Below are 23389 nucleotides of genomic sequence, written 5' to 3'. Positions count from 1 at the left end.
ACAGACTGGGAGAGGACTGTTGCAATGCTAGATCCAGGTGCAAGTTTCTGCGTTAGACATGGTTTGCTTTGTCTCATAGCAAAGCTCCCATATATGGCAATCTTCAGGGCTGACGAGGAGGGGGGGAAGCTGGTACAAATTACTGGGGCCTGGTGGTCCAGAAGGGGGCCTGGGGCCTGGCTTCGTTGGCCCTGTTTAGCTGGTCCACCCTTGCTGGGGGCCCGGAAAAAATTTTTCACCGGGGCCTGAACCCAGTCTCAGAAGCCCTGGAATCCCTACTCCCAAAACAAAGTTTGCTAGCTCCAGTATCATAAATGCTTCTTGAATTTTCCAAGGCCCTTATAGATTCCTGACCTGGCCACTTTTATTGACATTGTTGCCCGCTGTTAAGGCTGGGAGTTAGATGTCCAGATCCCATTGGAGATTCAATGGAAGTTGGGTACCTAACTCACATCACCATCATCCTCAAACACACATTGTCTACTGAGGATGGTTGCACCAGGCAGAGTGACTATGGGTGACGGCGTCAGAACAGGTGTCATGTAGTGAAGTTCTCAGATCTGGCTGAGTCCTGAGAATCTATGAATCTCTGGGGTGACCCCTTGGGTGATGACAGGCAGGGTCAAGGTGTGCGCACCTTCACGTACTAATGGAGCATGTGAGAGCACAGTGTGCTGGGGTTTTTCAGCCCATCCTGGAGACGTGGCCAAAGAGCATGCAACATCACTTTTCACTATAATGAGCATTTGAAGGAAGGCCAGACCTCAGTGAACCTGTGACATTTCACATGAAGTCAAATCACTTTACGCTCAGGCTTTGATGATGACAGCACACAGAATGTCTCTAGTTGCTCCAAATCTGCCTTAAACTTATGCCAGCTTTGAAAATACAAGCCTAAGTTTCCAGTGTCTTTGAAATGAATTATTTGCATTTTCTTTCTCCATATAAAACAGATGATCACCAGTGTCCTTTGTCTATGGAGATGGTCCATCCTCTTTCATCATATCCATTACCTAATTGTGTTGCTAATTTCTAAAAGGGAACAAGTGAACAACCCAACACTGAATTTATATCAAGATTGCAGTAGTGTTAGGTTGCATAATTCAGTGAATTCAGTTTCCAGAAAACATACCATATGTTTTTCATTCTTTGTAATTAGCAACCATCATTTCTCATTTCTGCATAATAACAATACACTTCTATCTGCTACAAAGAGTTGCCAGTGCAGACGGTTTGCTATCAAAGAAACATTGTAAGAATCGTTACATACATCTGGTATGGCAGCTTTTATTTCCTTGCTAATCCACCTGAATAAGGTCAACACTTTTAATTTTCAGGATATCAACCTTCTCAGGGTGGCCAAGTAAATGATATTTAACAACAGACTGCACTATAAAGATATATGATTTCAAAATTGATTAATTCCTTTTGAGCAGATGATCAATAATATATAGACCGAACAATCTGAGGTCAGAAAGTCCACAAGCAAAAATAGGACAGAGGGCAAGAAAAGAAGCAAACATCCTGAATTTTACTTAAAATGTATTTTAGATAACAGCAGAGACTCTGACCTGGATTCAGGAAACACTTAAACAGGTGCTTCACTTTAGGGATGGATTTAAGCACGTGCTTAACCAGGACAGCACTTAAGCATATGCTTAAAGTTGAGTGATTAGCTGAATCAGAGCTTCTTGGATATCTCTTCAAATATTTCAGACAGATTACCAGAAACTAAAGGGTACCAATACTGATGTCAAAATCAGAGAAGACTCTCCCCCCACCAAAAAAAAAAAAAGACAGAAATTTCAACTCACTCCAATTTAACAACTGGGAATTCATTTTAGTTGCTTAACTATTTGGGCAATTCATTTCCCCCCAACATTAATGATTGGCTCAACCCTCCACCCCGACTCTTATTAGGCATTGTAGCACATATTTTTTCACCTTTGGAAATTTAGAGATAACTTTACATATAGATGCTAAAGGGGTTAGTACAGGAGGAAACAAATGTATTTGTTTGTAAATTCCATCAGCCTAGGCTTATAGTCACACTTCCTCTTGAATTTCCATGCAGATTTCTTTTCTTTTAAAGTAGTATGTATCAGATTGCAATATTTTCATATTGAGCGCTAAAGAAAAAGCTGCATGTCTGCACAAAGTAGTACATTATTGAGTATTTGCTTGTTCGTTCTTTTTTTTCTTAAATCAAATATTAGTGCCGATGAAAGGGGATACATTGACGGCCCCGGAGATCAACATCCTTCTTGTATTGACTACAGGTGTGGCATGGGCAGCAGCAGTTTAAACTTTAGCCTCCTCTTCTTGGATACATTTTCAAAAATGAGCGTCTAAAATTAGCCCCCTCGGCCCATATTTAGGCATCTAAATAAGCAGATTGGTTTTCAAAGCCTGTACCATAGGATCATAAGAATGACATGTCTAAGGGATCTATCTCAGAGGTTGTCAACCTTTTCCATACCAGGTCTGCCCATCATTCAGATGGACCCCTCTTTATTTAGCAACATGGGAAGGCCAGGAGCCCGTTGTCCGCTGTCTAGCATAGGGTTTTTTTATAGCTCACACTCTGGTTAGTTAGATGGGCAAAGCAGGGTTCCGCTTCCAATGGATTTCATGGAATGTTCTGCTCCTCTCCCTACCCTGGGTATAGCGGCTCTGCCTGAGATAGGTTTGAGTGTGTGTATGGTGTGAAAGAGGTACGCACGTCATCTGGTCACTGTGGAAATGTTTTTTCGAAGAAGGTCCTGCAGCATTTCTTAAAGGTGGGCAGACTCTGGAATAGTCTAACATCCTCTGGAATTTTGTTCCACCGCTGGACTTGCCGGGTATAGTCTACTCACTAAATGTGCTTTATTGTCCGCCCTGTGTGGGTATTCATATGACTCTCTACTGTAGCGTCTGTCCAATCTACAATCATTTCATGGATTTTCTCCTCATGACACCCTTGTGAGATAGAAAACTGTTATTTGCATCTAACTGTTGGGGAGCTGAATCACAAAGTAAATTAAAGACTTGACCAATATTACATAAGAAGTCTGTGGCTAAAAAAGTCTAATGTAGACATGGACGATGGCTCATTTGCCTTCAATGGGCCATGCGGTGTGCAGGACAAACACTTTACCTTCATTAATGCTTCTTTTCCTGTTTGAGTTACAGAATTACAGAGGTTTACAATGCAAACACGCGATACAACTTCATACCTTGGGAAACAGACATTATAAGGAAGATTAAAACATGCAGGATCCTACAGTCATTCCATAAAGTCTAAATACATTCTGATAACACTACTATCTATTTTTAATTATACTAAACCACAGGTGAGCCAGACAGATTTCCAACTGTGCATTTGTCAGTGTTCACTGAGGCCTGGGGCCTTGGCATGAGCTGGCACACGGTCTGCCAGAAGCACAGAGGTAATCAGAGCTAATAATATCAACAGGAAAGGAGGGAGGTAATGTAGAGAAACCGGTGTTGTCAAATTTCAATACTGTGTCACCAGACTCACAGTATTTGGTCTGGTACTTAAAGCCCTAGCGCCTGGTGATTACTTTTTTAAAGGAAAGCTGCAATTCTCATGTCCACATGGTTCTATAGAAAAGCTTGAACCCTAAAGGCTTAAAGAAATAGAGGGTAAATAAGTACCCAGCACTTTTAAAAAAAATTCTCCTTATTTTCACGCCAGTTCTAGGATTCATAGTTTTTGAACACTATCCAGTAACAATATTGGAAATCTTACAACTGAAAGCACTGAGCCCTGTCTACAGAAAATGAGCATGCCAACCAATTGGATGTTGCCTTCCTGCCACTGTGTCTATACAGCCCAGGCAGACCAAGGAACTGATACAGTCACAAGTGACACAACTGTTCCTGCTTGTTCCTGGGAGTTAATCTTTTTTGTTAAATGTGAGTCTGAGATGGAATCTGTGCACTCCACAGAATAACAGATTCCCCTGGATCCATTTCATTTCCTCTTCTTGGCACTGCCGCCATTGCTGTCCTGACTGGGTATGGTTATATCTGCAGAAGAGAAGAATGAAGGGGGATTTCTGCTTTCAACTACCTGAAAGGGGGTTCCAAAGAGGATGGATCTAAACTGTTCTCAGTGGTGGCAGATGACAGAACAGGGAGTAATTGTCTCAAGTTGCAGTGGAGGAGGTTTAGGTTGGATATTAGGAAAAAACTTTTTCACTAGGAGGGTGGTGAAGCACTGAATTGGGTTAATTAGGGAGGTGGTGGAATCTCCTTCCTTAGAGACTTTTAAGGTCAGCCTTGGCAAAGCCCTGGCTGGGATGATTTAGTGGGGGATTGGTCCTGCTTTGAGTAGAGGGTTGGACTAGATGACCTCCTGAGGTCCCTTCCAACCCTGATATTCTATGATTCTATGATATGAATAGAGTCAGCGTACTCAGGATGGCTGCAGTCCCATTAGGTAATGCACATGCAGTGTGCAAAAGTAAGGGCAATCTTGGCGTGTTACATGTTGTCCTGAGCAGGTGACCGAGCTACCTAAGAGTCACAGTTATCATTCTGGTTTCCCCTGGGCCACGCTGGCTCAGTGGTGCTTTCCTGCATGGAGAGAGAAGACAACAGAGCTTCATTGGCCCCTCCATATGCTCCCTGCTCACCTTCACGAGTAGCATAGTGATGTCCTCACCCATTGCCTGTACCGAACAGTCATGCCAGAAGGCCATGCAGGGAAATGAAAGGAGGGCTGAGGACACTTTATTGCCTCTTTATTTTGCTGTGTAGGGCAGGAGAAATCTATCTATCTGTCTGTCTGTCTGTCTGTCTGTCCATCCATCTAATCACTACAAATCCACAAAGCCAGCTAGAAGGGATCTGAATTAATAAGTTTGGCTTTTTTTTAATAAGAAGTCCTAGTTATCACTGAATCATTCCACGCTCTTGTCTCAGCCCAGAGCCCATTGTAGAATGGAGGCTTCTGGGAAGCACAGCCAGGCCTTCCCTTTCATGATTCATCACTACAAAGAGGCTCCTGATGAGGCTTCAGAATGCTCAGTGCAGCAGAAGTGTCTGCTTTCAGGGAGCCTGACATCCGCTTAGCGAGGTCAACATTCCTGTGGGCTCCCCCAGCATGGATATGAAAGGCTGGTCTGGGGGAACAAGCCACTTGGAAACCATCTTTTCTTGTTCTGGAGCCCATCTGCTTGGAGAGCTGATTGACAGCTTGAGGGTGAGGGGCCACAGTCTGCAGTAATTGTCTCAGGCCTTTACTCAAACATGGCTGCAGAAGGAGCCAGTCCCCACAGCCCGGGGCAGAAAGGGAGCCTTTGTGCGGTCTGACACAGTAAATGCCATTTCTGTCATGATTTAGACTTGTTGAGGTCAGTTTTTAACAACGTGGGATGCTCCGAAACCAGTCTCTTCCTCTTTGCTTTATCTCCGATGACTTCTCTTCCTTCTTTATTTCTGCTTCATCAATGGGCATTGTTTCAGTCAGGCTTGAATTCCCTTTCAAATGGCCTTAGTCTAAAGAAGAAAAGGGGAAAAAATCCACTCTGTTGAATAAGATTTTTTCTGGGGTTGTTGGTTTGTTTTCTTTTTTCTTTTTCTTCTCTTCCTCTCCTCTCATGTGTCACAAAGAATAGCTCTTAGTATTCTCTGAGGAGCTAGGGCATTTGCATATTAATTTAATTGTGTGTGTTCATGCAAAACTCTTCAACTCACAGCAAACTAGCCACAGTTATTAAAATTAATTTGCAAAGGAAGGGAGCTATTGTTTTCCAAAATAGGAGGTGTCGAGCCATGTGCTCTTCCACGTGCTAACTGCAGCCTGTTAGCAGTCTGTTGTATCATTGGCAGCAGGGAATCTCGGTGCAAACAAGTCAAGTTCCTGTGGAAAAAGTAGGGAGCTGTGAAACTTGTAGTTGAAGTGTTTGTTTTTTGGAAAGGCTGAAATATATGTTGTAGGGCTCAATCTCGGTGGTTGTCAACCTTGTCCATATTAGGTCTGCCCATTATTCAGTCAGGACCCTCTTTATTTAGCAATATGGGAGGGGCTGGGGGACCCTAAGCCCCATTTCAGAAATTGTCCTTTATATAGCATAGGGTTTTGTTATAGCGCACATCCTATTAAAAAGGTCCTGCAGCATTTTGTAAAGGTGATCAGACTCTGGAGTAGTCTAACATCCTCTGGAACTTTGTTCCACCGCTGGACTCGCCGGGTATAGTCTACTCACTAAATGTGCTTTATTGTCCGCCCTGTGTGGGTATTCATATGACTCTCACTACTGTAGCGTCTGTCCAATCTACAATCATTTCATGGATTTTCTCCTCATGACACCCTTGTGAGATAGAAAACTGTTATTTGCATCTAACTGTTGGGGAGCTGAATCACAAAGTAAATTAAAGACTTGACCAATATTACATAAGAAGTCTGTGGCTAAAAAAGTCTAATGTAGACATGGACGATGGCTCATTTGCCTTCAATGGGCCATGCGGTGTGCAGGACAAACACTTTACCTTCATTAATGCTTCTTTTCCTGTTTGAGTTACAGAAAAAGAGAGAAGATGACCCAAAGAGGAGGAGCACGGAAACTCATTTCAGAAACTTGTACCTTTATATAGCATTAGGCTTCTTGTATAATAGCCGCAATCCTACTTATTAAAAGGTCTAGCCAGCAATTTTGTAAAGGGTGAACAGAACTCTGAGTAGTCTAACATCCTCTGGAGAACTTTGTTCTACCCCGCTGGACCTCGCCGGGTATAAGTCTACTCACTAAATGGCTTTATTGGTTCCGCCACTGTGTTGGGTATTACAGATGACTTCTCCAACTTGTACTGTAAGCGTCTGATCCATCTACAATCATTCAGGATTAATCTCCTGCATGACACCTCTTGAGATAGAAACTGTTTGAAAACTGCTTATTTAGCATTCTAAACTGTTGGCGAGCTGAATCACAAAGAAATTAAAGATTGCACCTTACTTACATATAGCAGTCTGTGTCTCGAAAAAAAAAGAATTTGGACCTCCAATTCTTGTGTGTGTCAAAACAGTGCCTCTAACCACTAGACGTCGAACCTTCCCACTTTGCCAACTACATCTTTTGTGCTTTGGTCTCGGGATCATCTCCGGATCTGTGACTGCATATATCGAATTCGTCCATGAGGAACGCACACTTGTCTTGGCACTCCATTCATGGAGAGTATGGTTCACGAATCGGAGAGGTAAGATCTAGCTCTATCTCTAGGGACTGCAACTCTCATTCTCAGCAAGGTATTACTGCCTTTGGCATCGATAAGGAATATAGACCCATATGTTAAGTATCGAATGCTGTTTAAGGACCCATATCTGTCCATGACTCACAAATGCTGTGGGCAAAGGGAATGATAAATCATAATATATAACTATAGTGAACTTGACGATATAGCACAAGAGAAAAAAATGTTATTGCAAGGGACTTGTGGACAAACATTTATTTGTACCCGACCAGGGTCTTTCTTCTTCACTATTTAGAGGTCCATTTGATATACAATAAGGAGCTAGTAGGGGATTTTTACTGTAAACTCAGATTTGTCATGAAGAATATGCTGATTAAATCAAAATCAAGAACTGTCGCAAAAGAGATTGGATTTACTAATCTCTTGGCTTCAAAAAAAAAAGGGGGATAGGGAGCTTGAAATTGTCAATGTTTTGGCTCAACATTTTGGAAAAAAAAATTTCCAATTTGAATAAATGACTTTTGTTTTGAAAGAGGAAAAGCGTCTAATGCCGAATTGAAACATTTTTGAAATGATCACAGTGAAAAGTGATGTATTGACCGTGGTGTGTTTGCGGATTTGGTTGGTTTCACAATTTTTGGAGATTTTGTCTGAGTCCTCAATTGAAACGGGAAATATTTCAACCACTGAAAAAATACTCCCAAGATGGAAAAAGGAACTATATGTCTCTCACCTTGCTCCGTTATAAGCGGCAGGCATTATCAGATAGAAACTGGCTCCTTTCTCATTCTTCCATCAGTCCATATGTTGCCCACACTGGACATCTGGTGTGGTGGAATGGGTGGTTGCCCATTAGCTGTGCCCAACTGGAAAAGGCGAGGCTCGGCTTGTGTGCCTTAGTCTCATGATGCCATGTTAACAAGAGAAGATCCACTGCGAACTGGCGAATGGTCATTTCTGTGAGCACTGCCTTTTGAGCTCACTGCGTGGGTTGAGTGACCTTCACCTAGCTTTCAGCTAGAGAATGAATGACTGCGAATAAATTCGTCCAAAGCCATTTTTGTGCTATTTGCCTGCTAGCAAGAAAGTAAAACCAGAGTACAGCTATTTCATGTATTTTTATTTTAGCAGACTCTAATTTGCTCGTGCGCTGCCACTCCAGGCCAGCAGAGCTGGGCACACGGTTGGCAACACTGCTATGGTGATCTGTAAAGAGAAAAACCCCATTGGCATAGTATTACAGCTATCAGGAGCACAGAGAATGATGATTCCCTTGCAAGTAAGGGCTACTGCCAAAGGGGACAGGAAATCTTGCTTCAGTGTATCACCTCTGCCACAGCTCGTTCCCTCTATGTCACCTTGGCTGATAATCACTTAATTATCTCAGTGCCAGTCGGCTTCTCCCAATCTACTTAAAAATGGGGTTGGATAAATGAATGTTTTCTTCTCTCCTACCTACACTTGTACTGCCACTCTGTCCATTGACACTGACTAAGCTCTCGCAGGTAGGACTATCTTGTAGTGTTTCTACTCCGCATGACACAAATGCGGACGCCCAATCTTGTTTAGCCTTTCTAGACACAATGTCATATAATGTGTGAGGAAAGTATTTCAAGGGTAAGAGTGGGAAGTTCACTATCCAACCACTGAATGGTGTATAAGTCTCTAGAGTCTGGAAACAGCAGCGCCGAGAACATATCTTTATAAATAATGTTAAAAGATGGACTACAAGTATCCTTTAATAGATGAAAGTAACCTTAGAGAAAATTGAATGGAAATCGGAGTCCTGTGTATTTCCATGTGGATTATTTATACTTTACGAAATTTCAGCTTTTTTAAAAGGGAAGATTTTCGTACTCCCATTGATATAATTTTCAACAAGGTAAAACAAATAACTTTTAAGCAACCTTGGTGTCTGACACTATAGATAGAAATCATAGGCTGTCTTATGCTGATTTCAAAGGGAAGCACACAAACAGTCTTGAAAACATCCTCCTTGGGTTCTATAATGGCCAAACTCAATTAAAAATATATATGCACATCTGCAAGGTTTGCCACTCCTGAACTCAGAATGGCAAAAGGTAGTTCGTAACTATTTCGAAAGTTCTAACGTAATACCAGAGCTGGGTCAAGTCACAGTCCAGTCTCGATTCAAGTGATTATCAGAGCTATTACACTGACACAGTTAATACAAAGCAACTCTAACTTCAAGACCCATGCACAGAACCAGTAATGATCGCAGTAATCTGTCCACATTGCTTGCCAACATTTCTCCTGTCACTCGATAACAGAACGGTAGAATGACCTTGGAAAGCTAATAACTACTCCATTGATTTGCGTTTTCAGGCTCCCATAGTATTTTGCCTGACTGTGTCACCTTGTTCACAGGGTGAGAGATGCAAAGATGAAGTTTGTTTCTTAATGTTTTTGGCCAGGGGCTTAGGACAAAACTTTCGCGGGATATAGAGTATGTGTTGAACAGGTAGACTCTTGTGTGACCTTGGCATCAAGTCATTGTTCTTGATCTGTTTCCACCTAGCTGTAAATTAAAGAGTGGATATTATTGTCCTTTACTCGCCATACCTCTTGTCCATCTTTACCCATTTAGACTGTAACTGCTTAATGAGGCTGGGAATGTCTTAATTAATGTATGTGCGCCCCTAGCTACAAACTGACAGTCCTGATCTAGCTTTGAGGCCCATCTGGGTGCTAATGTAATGTCAATGAACACATCTGCCAATGTCGAACAAAGCAACATAAATGGGTGGATGGGTCTAATACATGATGTTAGGAGTCATGAGCTTGGCGTGTCTTTCAAAATAAGAGAACATTTGGCTTGAGCTTCTTTAGCCAGGGCTACTACTTCACTAGAGAGGGAGGGGGAGATTCTAACCACTGAGCAGTAGCTGGGGATGCTCAGTCATCATTCTGAAACATAGGAAATACTTATTAAGTGCGTCTAAATGTGGACATAGGAACCTGGGTATTAGGCTTCTTTTTTGTGAAACTCTTCCCTGCTATGCCTGTGTGACTAGTGTCCACCCCCACAGGAATGGAAGGAGTTCTAAGGAAGGCCTTGGAGTGAGGCCATATTTAACCTAGCAGATTGGGAGGGCTGAGAAGAAAAGCCTAATTAAGAGGAACAAGCTCACCTGTGCAGGCAACAGAGGGGCCTGTACAAAGGCAGATGGCTGCCTGCAAGGCAGGGTAGGGTGGTTGCTGAAATGGGGTAATTATTCACCTGGGAAGTAAAGGGGGTGTTTAAGGACTGTGCTGCTGGAAAGGCTACAGGGAAGCCACCTGCAGTCATCCCTGCAGGAGAGAGTTGGGAAGTCTGGCAAACCCAGAGAGGGTGGGAGCTAGTGGTTGTTAGAAAGAAGCCGTATAGGGAAACAGTAGCAAGAAGTAGGCAGACTACAGGGGACTCTGGCAGCTTCTTGTTATAGGGCCCTGGGCTGGAACCTTGGTAAGAAGTGGCGCTAAGGTTTCCCCTGCCAGCCACTGGCAGTGGAAGGCACTAGAGATGCTGTCCAGGCAGTGGTTCTGGGAAGACTGAATTTCTCTGAAGGGGAGGAACTTTAGTGAGCTAGCTGGAGAGCCCGAGCCACAAAGAGGAGACAGCAGATCTAGGAGCTGGAGGGGCTGCAGAAGTGAAAGACTCCCTGGAGGGAGAATGTAAGCTGGCAGAGTGAATCCCAGGAGACATCCAACAGGAAGGCATGAGTTGTACCTTGTGACAGTAACCCCTTGGTCAATGTATGTTAAATCTGTATTGATCTCCTCAATTATCGCTATAAGCAGGTGAATATACTTGAACTAGGTATCATGTTTATCACGAATCCTCGTGAGTCTTTCATGTGGCAGAAAAAAGGTGATTTTCCTATCGATAAGTGTACAGATAGATGGATACAGCATTCCATATATCTTCCAATAGTCCGTGGGTGGTTTTTTAGTTTATTTTGTTTGGTTTTTGTTTTTGTTGTTTTTTTTTTTTTTTGTTTGTTTTTTAATGTTGTGAGTGATGACTGTTCTCTGCTTGGCCTGGGCTCAGAGACCCAGCAGCTCTGAGAAAAAGGCTCATCAGTGGCACAGAGCATGAATTGCTATGATCAGAAAGGATTGTGTTGTACAAGGAACAGGTGCTTCTAGGGAAGTTTTGAAAGAGCTTGTTAACCATATCATTCACTACAATACAAGCTTATTCTCTTTGCTGGATTATTCATTCCAAGCACCATAATAATGTAGCATATGAATTTTGGAGTTCCTGTTACAAGAAAAATAACTTTTTTTCAACCCTTCCATTTATACCTGATGATTCTTTAACTGTGGACGCTACTGCACCATTTTTAAACTGTACGTTGAAAAGATGTTGTTCAAAATGGCAGGCTTAATTCCCACCCACTCCCTTCTATAGTTACTGCAGATTTGTCTGATTCATTATTTTGCAATGATCTGTGTCTTTTTATTATTATTATTCTGCATGTCTAAGGGGAAAAAAGTAAGCTTTTATAAATTACTTTGTAGAGTGACTATTTTAACACTTTACCTCAGGTTCCTGGGCAAGTTGATTGTATTAACTATTTAAGTGTTTTGAGGATTTCCAACTTGCATTCAGCATAAAGGAATTCATGTGACCCTTAGAACATATGAACAACACTATCGACTGTGTCCCGCGTATGCTGCGCCGCCTCCTCCTCGGCTCTAACTGGGCCCTTATGCTGTATTGGACTGTGACAGGCTGCCAATATCCTGAATGAACTTTATTGAATGATGTTCAGCCTTATTGAAGTAGGTATTATAATGCCTTTGGGGCACATTGTATTAGGAGTGTGAGTGTTGCGTACCATTGTGAGGTCGTATGGAACTTCTTCATGAGGTCTTTCTTCTAAAAGCGATCTCTGGACGGTATGAGGCAATTCAAACATCCTTTTTTGGAACAATAGGTGTGAAGTAGATTTCCTAGGAATACTTTGAGATGAGGGGAAGGCAAATTCTCCCCTTGGATCACACCCTTTTGAAGATATACAAAAGGTCTCTCTTCAGGGTGTACTAATTATGGGGAAGCTCCAGGTCAAAGACCCTTGATCTGTATAAAAGAGTGGGCTAAACTTTCATGAAAGTGTTCTGGTTCTGAGCTGAAGCTGTGATGAACTGGTAACCACCAGGAGTCGCTTGGGGTGAGGGTTTGAATCCATGTTAGGGTTAGGAGTTAAATCTGGTATGCCTATTAACATGCTTGTAGGCTCTCATAATTTTTAATGTTTTCTCTGTAGTGTTTTGAACCGCAAGAATAAAGTCAGTTCACCTAGAAAGAGCTGTGTGGTAGCTATCTGTAGCAAACTCTGCTGTCAGTCTCTGAAGAGAAAGCAAGTCTGCTTAGGCAGCCTGTCTTTGCTGGGAAATACACAGTGAAGGGAAGGTAGCAGGAGTGTTCCCTAAAGTTGTGGGGGGGGGGGGAGGCCACCAGTGCCTCTTCCCTGCCCTCCACTCACTTCTCTCCACCCCCTGTCGCTTGCCCTTATGACCTGTAAAAGTGGGAGGGCTATGGCCACCTAGTGTGGCCCCCTCCCCCATTCCAGTGCCCCAGCAAGGAAGTGTGCAGTCTGGATATATACTGGTCAGAAGGGAGTGAGATACAGGTCACTGTCCAAGGGAGGCAACCGCTGGGGAGCTGGAAGTCTGAGGGTGGGTGCCCTGGCTTGACCACAGATCATTGTTGTGTGCAGCCTCCATGCTGTTTCTTACACATGGCACTTGTGTAGTTTAAACTTAAACCTCACTCTAATTGTAATTTCAGTATAAAATGTATGGCTGGGCTTTTCAAAGGAGACTAAGGGAATTAGATGTCCCATCACATTTCAGTGGTATTTAAGTGCCTAATTCCTTTAGGCCTCTTTGCAAACCCCAGCTCTTTCTTTTGGTTGTGTGGCTAGTGGTTACAACTCTCTCTTGCTGCGTAATGCTTGGAATGTTCCAAGCAAATAGCCAATCACGTCACAGAAATCAGATGTGAGCTTGCAAAGTGAGATGGCTTCAGAAGCAGCCCGTGCAAAGTTGGGCTGCACACACGCAAGCATTAATGTTGTGAAGAAGAGAGCTTACAGCCTCTCTCTGTGGGACTGCCTCGGAGTATTGCCTCCAACCAATTCTAGCCAGAGAGAGAGACACATACATGGGGGCTAGAAGGACTGGCTCACCAGGAAAGTATAAAAGAGGTGGCAAGTAATACCGACCTCGGAAAAGTGATGTCCAAGAGGGTACCTGATAGCCTACAAGTATTAGAAGAATGAGGTTGAGTGCTTCTGAAGTATGAGATACAGGGGTGTAAATTAAAGTGATGGGGAATCTCAGAAATTTTTCAGCAGTTGGTCTGTAGACCTAGAAAATGTTTAATGTGCCAACTTCCTCTAAGGTTAACATGCATCTTAGAGGTTATCTTTACACTATCCTTTATTGACTTAATACATTTTTGATCCATTTTTATTTCCCCAAAGCATAGCACATACCAAAAAAAAAATCCCCTAAAGTCCCCAGAGGCTATCAAAATCCAGCTGCAAATACTTTCCAATCCAGAAAGGCTTCAGAGCCTGATCTCACATGTGTTGAAGTCCATGGCAGTACTTCATTTTAGTGGACACTGGATCAGGCCCGTAGAGTAAAATTTTCAAAAACACATTAAGATTTAAGATCAAAGGCCCATTGGTACTTAGTCCCTTTTGTGAACCTGGCCCTTACATGCCTACATCCAACATTTAGATGCTCGTGGCACTCACAAACACTGCTCAGCTGTCACTTAACCCTGTAGGTGCCTAACTCATTCAGCGCCTACGTTTCTGCTGTAAAAATTTTCTAGAGTTTTAAATTTCTGTCTCTGGGCATGTGCACTGCTGCCTCACTCTAGGCATCCAGATGCCTATACCCCACGGTGATGCACGAACCAGAGGACAATAGACATTCCCCTGCCTCTCTCACCTGTGGGGCCTGAGCCAGTAGGGCTGCTCAGAGCACACCAACAGAGTAGGCCTCATTCAAAAGGAGGTGGTGATGCCTCCTGTCCCATATAGCTTTTATCCCAGTGGTTAGAGCACTCAGTCGAGCTGTGGGAAGCCCAGGTTCAGTTCCCCACTCTGCCTGATGGTGACAAAGGATTTGAACAAGGGTGTCCGACCTTTCAAGACCATGCCCTAATCACTGATATGGGTCTCCCTTGGTCTCCTGTTGGAGCTGTTCCACTGGAGTTAAATAATTAGTCATCAGACTATTCCATGGTGGGACTGCATCCTGAGTCACTCATGGGAGTTTCCCTATAACCAGGCTACGGAATCCTTCTCACTCTGACTCAGTGGCTCTCTCTTAAGTGCCCGTCTCTCCCCATGTGCTGTACAAGGGGCCGAGCTACCTAACCCAGGGTTTGTGAATTACCATGATTTTCTAGATGCCCAAGTCCCTCTGTGAATCTGACCCTTTGGAGGTCAAGTCAAATTAATGGGATTTAGGGACAGCTTTACAAAGGCATTTAGGCACCTAAAGATGCAGATAGGTACCTAGCTGGATTTGCAAATGGGAGTTAGGTGTCTAGGTGCTTTTGAAAATCCCACTAACTCCCATTTGCAAATGCAGATAGGTACCTAGCTGGATCTTTAGGTGCCTAAATGCCTTTGTAAAGTTGCCCCAAGTGCCTAAGTCACCTAGGCCCAGATCCTCTGAGATTTTTAGGCCATTAACTCAGTGAAAGTTAGGTACTAAAATATGTTTCAAGATTTGGTCCTTGAGCATTTTGAAATTTTTACCCATAATGGTCCAAGGGTTAGAACACACAACTCAGAGCTAAAAATAATCCTGCTTAGCAGGGTGAGGGAAATGCTGTGGGCAAGCTATCTCCTTTTGCTGCTGGAAACTGGCTGAAAACACAGGACTTTGTTAACCAGCAGCTATAACAGCTAAGCTGCCCACTGCAGAATTAAAACATACTGAAAATCATATTTAGTCTGCTTTGCAGAAAGGAACAGTAATAAATTACTATAGCCTTTTACTGTGTATTCTTGTAGCAGTTGCTTTAAAACAGAGTACATTATTGATATAGCCCTTGCAGACATGAAATCAAAATCATGATACTTTGTCAATATTTCTTTTTAATTAATATTTTCTACAAAGATTTGTTTTTTAAAACCTATCCACTGGTTTGAAGGCAGTCACCAAACACAATCTGAACGTGATGCTACAATCTCTAGGTGAAGTGCTCTGGCCTGTGGTGTGCAAGAAGTCAGACTAGATGATTCCAATGCTCCCATCTGGCCTAAATATCTGAATCCATGTAAGACTAAACCCGGAGGACTGTGCAGCTCCATTAGTCCTGTGTAGATTCTTGGAGCCAAATCATCAGCTAGTATAAACTGGCTTTGGTTACACCAATTTACACCAGCTGAGGATCTGGCCCGTGGGAGTTAAAGCCAGTCAAGACCATTGTTAAAAACACAGCTCAACAGTGCAGGCTGACCTCTGTAACACAGGCCATAGAATTTCACCCACTAGTTCCCCTTTCGAGCTCACTAACTTGTGGTTGAACTTCCCTGTGGAAGCCGGGGTGCTGGTGGGGGGTGGAGTTGGGGGTCCTTTTTGCCGCCATAAGGACAAACAATTGAGGGAGAGGTTGGAGAGGAGCAAGCAGGGGTGGAGCCTTGGGGGAAGGTGTGGGGCCATGATTCAGGTGCCAGTGGGCCCCCCCACACACACTTTCAGGAACCTTCTACAAGGCTCACTGTGACAGAGTGAACTGTCACATGAGGGGGTGGGAATCAAAAAGCCTGCTGACTCTTATTAACCAATCCTCTCAGAGGCTGCTGGGAGCAGAGGGCATCTAGGGTCTATATAAACCAGACCCAGCTCGCTCCAGAGAGCAGAACAGGCAATGCCAAGAAGACTGGAAGGCTGAAGGAGTTCCATGGGGAAAAGCTGCTTCAGAAAGGGACGGGAGGAGGGGCAGTCACCTTGGCAAACGGGCCCTGAGTCTGGGGAAACTTGGGACTTGCCTCAGAGGTCAGAGACCTTATGGGGAAATGGGATGACAGATCTGGGTGTAGATATTGATGAACTGATGCCCCACCTTTATAAGTACTCATACACTCTCTGGTGACCTTTCTCTCCCCACGCTTTCTTGGTAGCCATACAAATACCTAATCCCATTTTTAATCTTAAAATGGGTTCCAGATTATAAAATCACATTAGTGGGGGATAGCGCTTAATGTCTGCATAAGTAGATACATGTGGACCCAGTGCCAGGTTTGCTGAGTATTTGTTTTGGAGGCTCAGCATAAATAGGATCATCTGGGGTATGTCAAGTGTTAATTATCTTTAGGTGAGAAGAAATATAAATTAATTTATTGGAATGGGATGCAGTGTTAAACTGTCGTGGCAGTTATAGAAGAATTCCATTGCATAGGGAAGTTTGTTTTTCCTATCGGAGACTTTGTCCGTACTGTTTCGGGGCTTAAGTTAAGATGTACATTGGTGCTGTTTATTAACAGACTATTTTTATTAAGTGAATGAAGTGTAACAGTTCAACAGGCTGTTATTCCTGTAACTATCAAGGGGGCGTGGCTTAGGAGCGAGTTTAGTTTGGAGAAGTGTGTGTGGTGTGCTGGCCTTGCAAATAGACTTAGTTTTGGGGCTTGTAGGTTTTGGGTAAATTGTTCAAGCCTGTAATCAAGAGTGTCTATTTACTTAGAGACCAAGGCAGAGTGGAGTAGGAGACCTAAATGCTTCATATTGGTGCAAACAGCTACCAATAGATAGATACCAGAACACAACAAAAGTATATACCCAAGAAATTCTACAGCACTCTAACAAAAAATGTGTGTAATAAACATGATGTAAAATTCCACTGTAAAGATAAGTTACCATTACTACAACTTTGAAAAACAGTATAACTTAATATGTTAGGATTAAAAACCTGCCTAAACATGAAGTTAGTTTAAAAAATGTTTTCTGTAAATTCCAAAGAACTATCTCTAGAACACAGGCAACATGATAGGATAACTCCAAAATGTTGTCCAAAGCCTGTGATGTCTGGAAGGAGAAATTGATAGACAAACCAGTAACTCTGAGCCAACTGCTAAGAAAGTTCTTTCCCTTTAACTAGATAAAGTAAAATTTGAACTCGCTATTACTGGAAAAACTAGGAGTTATTGGAAAAGCAGAACAGCCTACAGATTGGGCTAATTCCATGGTTATAATTGAAAAGACACAAAGTAAGGCTGTGTTGATCCATGCAATTTTAATAAGGCTGTAAAACGTTAAAGGTCAATATTTAAAAACGTGAAGACATGGTAGCTGAATTGTCAGAATGGGTTACCTAGGGAGGTGGTAGAATCTCCTTCCTTAGAAGTTTTTAAGGTCAGACTTGACTAAGCCCTGGCTGGGATGATTTAGTTGGGGATTGGCCCTGCTTTCAGCAGGGGGTTGGACTAGATGACCTCCTGAGGTCCCTTCCAACCCTGATATTCTATGAAAGAACCATGCTATTTTGTTCAGTTCTGAACATTTCAGAATTACAAACAACCTCTATTCCCGAGGAGCTTGTAATTGTGGTATTAATTTAATACAACATTAGGAAATGTAAGTGGATGCCATTTGGGTTTGAACTCTACTCCCAAGGTATTTTTAAACCTTGATTACACAGGTCTTGTTAGGATGACTGGGCGCATCATGCATGATGTTTGAATTTGGATGGGATTAAGGCTGGAAGAAATTTTTCTGTTGAAACATTTTTGACAGAAAATTGTTTAGTCAAAATCCCAATCTACTTAATTATTTTGCAAAAGTCTGATTTCCACAGAATTTCAGTTTCGTATAAAAAAAAAAAGCTGAATGCCTGAATCAAAATATTTCAACTTGGAAATGCTGCCATAGTGCCTCGTGGGTGTTGTAGTTCTGCTGTCTCATGTTCTCATTCTCCTGTATTGTCTGGGTTCCCCAGCCCCACTATAACTCCCATGACGCGCCATGGCCAAAGACTCCCATAATGCACCATTTCCCCTCTCCAAGAGGGGAGGCCGTGGTGCTTCATGGAAGATATAGTCTGACCAGGTGTCCTACAGAGGAGAATGGGATAATAAAATACTTGAACTACAACCTCCATGAGGCATCATGACAGTATTTGCAAACCAACATTTTTCAGTTTTCAGCCAAAAAATCCATGTCTATGGAAAAATAAACCATTTTATTAGCTTTACTTGGGACTTTTTGGATGTCCTAGTTCTTGAGTGCCCAAGAACATGTACCTTTAAAGGGGCTGATGTTCAGAAGGCAGGTGTTCAACAAAAAATCATTTCGCATCGTGATGATGTCCTTGTTCTCCTTAATTGCTGTCTTTATTCACAGTGATTCTCTTGCAAGCTTTCTGCTTCTTGAAGAACTTCTTGTTCTGTTTCTATGTTGCTAACTATCTGCTCTTTGAATTCCCTGTTAGTCCCAAGAAGTAGGGTGGCAAAGCAGGCCCCACAGAGAGGAGGAATAAGAAAGTTGTAGTGCACTATTGAAACACTTATGCAACAACGGTGCTGTGAGGCATCAGAATAAAGTAGTCCTTTAGGGTAACTGAGTATCCTGACTGCCCTGTGGATAAATTACATCCCAAGATTATTTCATCAAATCTGATTGCCTGGGGTTCCATAAACTGATGTTTCAGGATCATTCAGCACTTCTTGCATTGCGCGCAAAAAAAAAAGTAATGGAAACCATGAGGAGAAATGGTTTGAGCATTGGCCTGCTAAATCCAGGGTTGTGAGTTCAATCCTTGAGGGGGCCATTTGGGGATGGGTCCTGCTTTGAGCAGGGGGTTGGACTAGATGATCTCTTGAGGTCCCTTCCAACCCTAAGATTCTATGATTCAAATGACAGAGCACTAGAATCCTAGATTATGCTTTTAGGCACAACCCCCTGCAAAGGGTGGTGTGTAAGATACACCTCCCCAGGAGTAGCTGTGACCCAGGCACCATTCTGAGTCATCATTCCGTCCCAGCTTAACTCTTGCTACGGGTGGTGGGTGGTGATACTGCGGTGCTGGTATAGGCCAGCTGGATATGACAGCTCCTGCACTAGCCCCGTTGTACTGCCTGGTGTGGTGGAGCTGTTAAGGCCCTACCCGCTCCCAGGCCTTCTTGGGAGGAGTGGCAGATACCCTATCTTGAGTCCAGGAGTGCAAGAGCATGTGGGCATTTACACTGGAGGAGGAGTGTGGAAAAACAACTCTGCATCAGTCAGTTGCCAAGTCCAGGTCTACGGATGCTGGCTTGTGGGGCTCTCACTTGGGGCTAAATATAGCCATGTAGACCTTCCTGCTCAGGCCGAGACCCACCCCCTCACTGGGTTTCAGAACCCAAGTTCCAGCCTGAGGAGGAACATTTACACCGCTATTTTTTTTAGCCCCAGAACGCAAGCCCAAGTCTGCAGAACCGGGATCTGAGACTTCCTGCTGCAGGGAGGGTTGTTTTTTTGTTTGTTTGTTTTTGGGGGGGGGGGGTTGCAGTGCATATGCCTCCCCCATAGGGGCTAAGGAAAGTTTTTGTTCCTCTGGATGAACGTATGGCCCAAGTCACTATCTAGCCCAAAGAACAGAGAATAAACAAAGCCCATCCAGTCTGTGCTGCTGAAAACTCTAACATATATCCCATTTCCATTGTGTGTGTGGTGTGTGTGTACACAGTATGAGCAGGTGACTTGCTAGATAGCCAGATACCGTAAGAACTGGGCTCTGGTCTGAGACATCACCCCCAAGCGCATGTCTGCTGGGAGAATAATAATTACAAATCTAGATGCTCAATGTTGAAGCTATAACAACTGATTTTCTCACTGCTCCTTTTTCCTCCCCCTGCACTTCCCCAACTCTGCCACTCTCACTTCTGCCTTTCCCAAGCAGGAGTGATAAATCTTGTGTGCTGGAATTCGATGAGGTCCAGGGTCACTCCTGACTATAAATCCTCCCTTCTTATTTGCTTAGTAGCAGCACTTGCCTTGGTTTTAACAGCTGCCTGTGGAGGAGGGAAGGAACAGCCTGAAGATTATTGGGGGCAGTCGGCCTTATTCAGAATTGTGGTACACAAGGACAATTTGCCAGAGGAGTTTGATAATGTGGCATGTTCAGTGAGACTCCTCAGAGCCCCAGCAGCAGAGGGGAATGTTCGAACCAGCCAGGGAACCCAAATTACAGTCATGCCAGCCCGAGCTGGTTGAAAAATGTCCATTAGAAAAAAAAATTAATGGAAAACTTGGTTGTCAACAAAATTGTTTATGGAGAGTGACTGCTTTCCGTATTACTTATTACTGTAGCATCAGCAATCCCTAGACATGGATCCATGATCCCCAACATTTTGGGGGGTTTCCACCAAATTATTTTTATAAACATTTTCCCCTGGGACAAAAATCCCATTTACCAAGCCACCCTCCTGCCAACCCCAAATCTTCAAAAATCACAAGTCAGGCTCCAGAGTCAGAAGGTTGGTTTGAAAATCATAAAACCTAAAAAATAATAAGTCGGGGACACTTTATTTGTCTTCTGCTTTCTAAGCCTCTAAGCAGTCACATTTTTGAACTTTGTAGCCATAAAGGCTAGCGACTTACTTTGCCTTTTAAGTGAAAGCTGAGACCTTGCATATTCACAGGACTCCATTAGCCAAGGCTTTAAGAAAAAAAGAAACTCTCAATAAAATTGCAAGAGCTGGGAACCCTGCATCTAGGGTCTGCCTACGCTTCAAGCTGGGGGTGTGCTTCCCAGAGGTGAAGGCTACATACCCACATTAGTTCTGATGCAGTTTGCACTCTATTTTTAGCGTGCTACAGCCCCAGCGTGAATTGTGGGAGGGGCTAGCTGCCCCAAGTGCATGTCCATTGTCTTGGATGGGTATGTACTCAGGGGGTTAGTCCCCCCCCCCCGCTGCTCATGTTACTGTGACTACACTGCTATTCTTAGCATACTAATGTAATTCCCAGCTCTGATTTGAACCAGTCTTGAAGTGCAGCCTTATCATAACTCAAGTTAAGGTGACCAGATGTCCTGATTTTTTTGATCTTTTTCTTATATAGCCTCCTATAACCCCCCGCCCCCCATCCCTGTCCTGGTTTTTCACACTTGCTGTCTGGTCATCCTAACACAAGTTTGTGTGTAGTATTCACCAGGAATGAGCCGTGATGCCCATTTTTCCCCATGAGCCTGTCCAGGTATGCTGGCTGCTGCCTGTGGTGCTGGAGGCCTGTCTCTGGCTACTCCACACCCATCCCTTCCCCTTTGGGTGACCTGGGGGAGAAGCAGTCCTCGTGCTTCCCCCAAGCAAAGGGGCTGCCATTCTAAGTGGCTCTTAAGTGGACAGGGGGACGTTCCTTACTGCCACATCCTGTCTTCCTATAACACTGCTGCTTGACACGGCAACCATGATCCTGCTCTTAAACTAGTAAAGCACAGTTGTAGGCTGAGTTAGCGTCTTCCTGTGACTCAGCCTCCATCCTGACCTCAAGGGCTGGGAGAGTAACACATCTCCAGTGACTGTCCTTGACCTTCTCGCTGCCAAGCCACAAGACTGCTTCTGTAATATGGACGCAGGGCTGCTAAGCCCTGGAGTTAGGACCCCTCCTCCATGTATTTCAAGGCAGCCACAGCTCGGATGTAGCTGATGAAACAGATGCATCTACAGAAGCTTCCTGAGTGTTCTGTTTTCCCCTTCCTTGGAGTGAATGACATTAGTTTGCAACTGCATGTTGTCACAGGCCATTAGCCTAGTGCCACTTGCGAAGGCAGTGAGGTGTTGCTAACATCCGGGGCACAATACGTTTGCACTAAAGACTGAAACGATAAGGTTTTATCGTGGCAGGTTGTCGAGCTAATTTTAACTTGGTAGTGTGTGCTGAGGTGGCTTATGATGACATTAGATTAAACTGGTGCCCAGTCATTGGAGAAAGCTGTAATGATGCGTGAAATAAAATAAACCCCTGCCTGCCCAGTGCTGAGAGAGAATACAAAACTCTGCTGGCCGTAAAAGATGATCTGTGCTGTTTGTAGCTGCATCTTTCTAGTTAGACAGAACTTCTCCAAGGCCAGAATGTTTGTGCTTGAGCGAGCACAGGAGATTTTTAGGGACCTCTCTTGATTCTATTTACTTACCGTTCTCTAAGGCAGTTATCTGCCTCTAACACCAGCGTTAATGAGCCACAGAGCTCAGTATCTCACACAGAAACACCCTCCATCCACTATTAAGAAAAGCAAACATTTCTAGAGAACAAATATTTTAGATCTCTGATTTCTACTACAAGTCTTATTGGGCCAGATCCTCAGCAACTTTATGCATAGTCAATCTGTCTTCCATTATACAGTTGAACCACAGTTACAAGCTCCTCGGGAATAGAGGTGGTTGTTCTGAAATGTTCAAACTGAACAAAATATTATGGTTCTCTCATAGTATCACAGAATATCCGAGTTGGAAGGGACCTCGGGAGGTCATCTAGTCTCAAAGCAGGACCAATCCCCAACTAAATCATCCAGGCAGGGCTTTGTCAAGCCTGATCTTAAAAACCTCTAAGGAAGGAGATTCCACCCCCTCCTAGGGAACCCACTCCAGCGCTTCACCACCCTCCTAGAAAAACAGTTTTTTTTTCTAATATCCAGCCTAAACCTCCCCTACTGCAACTTGAGACCATTGCTCCATGTTCTGTCATCTACTACCACTGAGAACAGTCTAGATCCATCCTCTTTGGAACCCCCCTTCAGGTAGTTGAAAGCAGCTATCAAATCCCCCCTCACTCTTCTCTTCTGCAGACTAAACAATCCCAGTTCCCTCAGCCTCTCCTCATAAGTCATGTGCTCCAGCCCCCTAATAATTTTTGTTGCCCTCTGCTGGACTTTCCAATTTTTCCACATCCTCCTTGTAGCGTGGGGCCCAAAACTGGACACAAGTACCCCAGATGAGGCCTCACCAATGTCGAATAGAGGGGAATGATCACATCCCTTGATCTGCTGGCAATGCTCCTACTTATACAGCCCAAAATGCCTTTAGCCTTCTTGGCAACAAGGGCACACTGTCAACTCATATCCAGCTTCTCGTCCACTGTAACCCCTCAGTCCTTTTCTGCAGAACTGCTGCCTAGCCATTCAGTCCCTACTCTAGCAGTGCATGGGATTCTTCTGTCATAAGTGCAGGACTCT

This window comes from Chelonoidis abingdonii, chromosome 5, assembly GCF_003597395.2.
Source record: "Chelonoidis abingdonii isolate Lonesome George chromosome 5, CheloAbing_2.0, whole genome shotgun sequence".
Taxonomy (NCBI): domain Eukaryota; kingdom Metazoa; phylum Chordata; order Testudines; family Testudinidae; genus Chelonoidis; species Chelonoidis abingdonii.
The sequence above is the reverse complement of the archived record's forward strand: the minus strand, read 5'-3'. Positions refer to the sequence as shown.